The 4,901-nt window shown below is 38.4% G+C and overlaps 1 long non-coding RNA gene across 2 annotated transcripts; it reads left to right on the forward strand.

Moving 5' to 3' along the window:
* The first annotated feature begins 290 nt into the window (after nucleotides 1-290).
* Nucleotides 291-3,990, forward strand: LOC116619023. Of its 2 annotated transcripts, XR_004296465.2 has the most exons (6): nucleotides 293-481; nucleotides 1,318-1,513; nucleotides 2,129-2,263; nucleotides 2,538-2,839; nucleotides 3,181-3,213; nucleotides 3,691-3,990. It is a non-coding gene; the product is annotated as an uncharacterized LOC116619023 (long non-coding RNA). The 2 variants fall into 2 exon arrangements; XR_007306931.1 differs by lacking the exon at nucleotides 3,181-3,213 and having other exon boundaries at nucleotides 291-481.
* The last annotated feature ends 911 nt before the right edge of the window (nucleotides 3,991-4,901 follow it).

The raw sequence follows: 4,901 nt of genomic DNA on the forward strand, positions 1-4,901 counted from the left end.
TTGGGCCGTGTCGCGTATTGTTCCGAAATAAACATAATCATTCCACCATGAGTCGCCCTGAACTCGCTCGCATCCTTTCAGTGAGCCAGGATCCTATTACCGCAAGTGTCCGATGTCAGCTATGCTAGCCTTGTCTGCTTTGGTAGAATACTATTCGCCTTCACTATGGTTGATCATACTAATCAATGTCATCATAACTGTTAATAAATAAGACGGTTTTCCGTGGAAAAGAGGTTTACCCCTCGGAACCAAGTATAGTAGAGAATTAGACCTTACGTGATTATAGATAATAAAGCGCTTTTGACCTTTCAAACGACGCGCTATGAACCGCCGCCGCCTGGTAATTAAGTAACACGACCCCGAGCTTTTTTTTTCTTCCCCTTAAGCCGACGCTATCTTACTTCACGAAACCAAGGCATCTCACTACCAATTTCCAAAATAGCTGTTAATATTCTCAACCAGCATTCATCTACGTTAAAAGGTGAGTAATTGGAGCATATCAGTTAGTCTGACTTGGTTGTTTACTCTCTGTTGTATCTCCGAAATCTTAAAGCCGCACGGTAGCTGAGAGCTGATAAGAACCTTCTACTTCAGTAGACTACTGAAGCTTATAACTTACTTCTTGTTCAACTTAGCTGAAACACATTTGATTTGAAACTCTCTTGGACTCTCACGAGAATACTCTCGTTCAACTCTATGAGAGTGTATGCGAGTGAATAACAGTTACTCTTATCAACTTTATTTATTATACTTAACTGTAACTCTCATCACCGTTGCACTCGTTTCATATTATATGCTCAAATGATCACTTCTTTGCATCTAGCCGATCATCGTTTGCCAAATATGTTGAGTGAAGTTTTGGAATTGAGTGTGTGACTTTGGAATTGAGAGTGAGATTTTTGATTTAGAAGTGATGCTTTAGAATTGAGGTAGTGAGTGACGCTTTAGAATTGAGAGTGATGTTTTGGAATTGAGAGTGATGCTTTAGAATTGAGAGTGAGGTTTTGGAATCCAGAGTTTGTAATCACATCAATATTGGCTCAAATTCATACATGCACAATTTAAATTTGATGGCATGGTCTGTTTATTAGTACATTGCTGTGAGTGTGAGCTTTGGCAGTTGAAACCACAAATCCATGGCGCTTGACCAAGAAAGATCAAACCAGCCGCATAGACACAATTTAAACAACACAAGTTTAGCTGTCTACCTTAATAGTTTGCAAAGGTTACATTGTGGTAAAAACCAGATAGGTTACACAATGGAAATGATTCTGTTGGCTGGATTTAATTTGGTTTTTTTTTTTGCTTTGTTAATAGAAACCATTATGTCGACCAAGACATGGGAGATATTCTCATTTAAATGTGCCAGTGAAAGGGCACTAAAGCAAGGCAAACCTTTAGAGAGTAAGCAATTTGGAGCAGAGTCGCACTTGTGGAAGCTGAAGTATGCACCTGAGACAGAATTGTTTCACGTTCACCACCTTTGTGATGACAAAGTTGATGTAAATATAGTGTAAGGTTTTTTTTCTGAAATTTGTTGTTGGGAGGCATTTCATGTAATACCAGGTAACAGGTAATGACTTTGATGCCCTGGTTCACCAATAATCACTTGCAAAAGCATGATATTTGGGGAGGCCTGCTCATTGAAATACATTTAATGAGTAGGTAAGTTTGCATGAAAGTTGAATGTTACAAGATTTATACAACCTGAATGTGTTTCTTAGGCCTGAAAGCTCAGTTAAACGTATTAAAAAAATGGCAGACCATAGTAGGCTAATCATCTTCAAAACTGGGCATTTCAGTATAAATCATTGTTACATTGTTAAGTTAGATGCAGAACATAGTTTTTATATAACAACATGGAGTGAGAGGACCTTAGTCTAGCAGGGGTCTCTAAGAACGATCAGATAATCACCATGGGCTCCCTTTTTCTTGCCTTCGAGGTATGTCTTATTTTCAAGGGTTAATTCAAATAATCCAGTTCCATTCAGGGTAATCTAAATTACAGACAAAAAAGCAAATAATGATATTGACAGTCACTTTCACTGCTTCTTAAAAAAATTTTGTAATTAAAGTAAATAATGCTTCACCTTTAAAACTGTTAATATGCTTTGTTTCTATTTAACAGGATGATGATTGGAGATATGAAAAAAAAGATACTAATTTAAAGCTGGCCAAAGGACAAAGAGCCACCTTCAATTTTCAAGTTCCGGATGTAGAAAAAGTTGAAGTCCATGTGGCCATTATGGAACACAAACAAAAGGTTAAAATAAGCAAACATCATTTTGTTTATACTAGACAATTATATTTATTTGGGGGCCTAAAAACCCATTTCCTATTGAGGGGCCTGAAATTCTGGGAGGGGGAGTGAGAACAGAATTGTCAAAGGGGCAAAAAAGAAAAATCCATGGGCTTATATAATGATTTACCCAAGGGGGAAAACTAGGAAAAGTCATATTGAAGGGGGAGGGGGGAAATTGGTAAATCCAAGGGAGAAATAACAAGATCCAAGGGGTATTAATTAATGGTAATTCCAGGTGTCTTGAAGAAATACTTCCAATAGGAGTAATAGAAGGGTTTAGGGAATAAAAGCCATACACGAAGCCAAGAACGAAAAAGAAAAAGAAAAACTGAGAGCGGAACAGAAGACAACAGCAAAAAAAAGAATTGCAAAAAGTTGAGGAGTAGAGAGAGAGAGAGATACAGGACCTAGAGGAAGAAATTGAGAAGAAGATGGAGCTATTGAGGAAGAAAGAAGAGGAATTAGGGGACTTGAGAAAGAAACTGAAGAGGCTGAGACGGAGACAGCGGGAAAGCAAAAGGAGGGAAAAGAAATGAGGTAAAGAGAAAAACAACAATTATTTTACAGGCCCGGTCAAATGTCTAGGGTCGAGTGTCAGGCACTTTTATCGTTATTGCTTCGGGGAGAGTACTACATTCTACAGTCCTACCAGACTATATTGCGCACTTTTCAGCAATCCAATCAAGTAAACATCATTGCCGTCATTGTCGGTCCTCTGTAGTACCGGTATAAAGCAGGAGTTGTGTCCAATATTTGCGTCAGGGGTCATTTCATTTTTCCTGTCTAACATTTAAAAAACATAACCGCCTGATACTAAGGCTATTTGTACAACAGTCACATGTTTAAATTAACCACACTTTCATTTCTTTTTTTTTAAGGTAGCATGCAAAGTTGAAAAAAAAAAGACTAAGGTGAGTACAGTTTGTACTTAACGAGCCCATTTAGTATCCAAAAGCACTTAGAGCTGGGATGACCGGCCTGACAGGGAAGGTGCAGGTGTCGTGTGCCTGGACTTGAGGGTGTTGTTGCCAGGAGTTACATTTACCTGACAGGGAAGGTACAAGCGTCGTGTGCCTGGACTTGAGGGTGTTGTTGCCAGGAGTGACATTTACCTGACAGGGAAGGTACAAGCGTCGTGTGCCTGGACTTGAGGGTGTTGTTGCCAGGAGTGACATTTACCTGACAGGGAAGGTACAAGCGTCGTGTGCCTGGACTTGAGGGTGTTGTTGCCAGGAGTGACATTTACCTGACAGGGAAGGTACAAGCGTTGTGTGCCTGGACTTGAGGGTGTTGTTGCAAGGAGTGACATTTACCTGACAGGGAAGGTACAAGTGTCGAGTGTGTGTATGAAAGTGAAAAGGTACTCGCATTTGTTTTGCTTTTTTTAGGTTGGCATGTCCGAGTCGACAAAGAATGAAGAGAAAGGAAAGCCAGAAAATGAAATAAACATAAAAAAGAATATGTAAAATCAAGAGAGCAATTCTTTGTTATCCCCTGGAAATACGTCGAAAGTGTTACAGTTAAATTGAAAATATTTGCTTTTTTTTGTTGTTGTTTATTTTTCTGCATCCTAATTATTATGTAAATTGTTTGATTTCTAATAAATCTTGTTATTTATATGCGAAAATTGTATTTTGTAAATTAACAGATTAAGTGTGAAAATAAATGGATAACTTATGCTATCAAAACTGTTATATTATTTTGTTGAAAAGCGACGAGTAGACTGCTCTGTTAATAAGAACAATCGCTATATGAAGTAACCACGTCTCCCTTTTTCAGCAACCTTCCTTTTGTTAGACAAACTGCTGGTGTAAGTAATCAAAGTGCTCTGTGGTGGACTCTCATGCTAAATAAGATTTGTAATGACAAGTGACATGACCAGAGACATTTCGCAAATTGTACAAAAATGAGCAGATTCATAAAGCAATATATTTATTAGTTTTTTTTTCATTTCGAAGGTTAAAAAATCAGAAGAAAAACTCCAGCCTATTTTCAAATTTCTGTTCCATAATTTTCCATATAGCGCAGGCGCGTTCCTAGGATTTGCCGAGGGAGGTTACGCAGTCATAGGTGTCCTATGAAAAAAGCATGGTATTTAAAGATTCCTTAATAAGAAATGACCCACTTTTTGGCAGCCAAGGAGGGGTTCGCTCGCACCCTTGGTACCCCCCTGTGTACGTGCCTGTAACGTAACTTTGGTTTGAAAAATAGCGCACGTCCGAGGCAAAACAAACAGCGGAAAGCTTCCTCATCTTCAACATTTATTTTTATGAATCTAATACCTTGTTTTTGCTAATGCCAAATTTCTCCAATTATAACTTATATAATCTATATTTATTTATATTCAATTTGATTTCCGAATGGGAGCTCGGAAACTCTAGCGAAAATTCCCGATTGCCAAAATTCGAAAATGAGTATCGTGTCAATAGAAACCATCGTCTCAATCGAATTTTTAAGTCGAAAAATGATCGTGTAGATCGTGACGATGTTGACGATGATCGTTGACATCGTGACGATCGACACGATGACGAAATCAACGATCGTGACGATCGTGTCGTCTCAATCGTGTCGTCTTTACAAGAAACATCGTGTGATCCGA

This window comes from Nematostella vectensis, unplaced genomic scaffold, assembly GCF_932526225.1.
Source record: "Nematostella vectensis unplaced genomic scaffold, jaNemVect1.1, whole genome shotgun sequence".
Classification (NCBI taxonomy): domain Eukaryota; kingdom Metazoa; phylum Cnidaria; class Anthozoa; order Actiniaria; family Edwardsiidae; genus Nematostella; species Nematostella vectensis.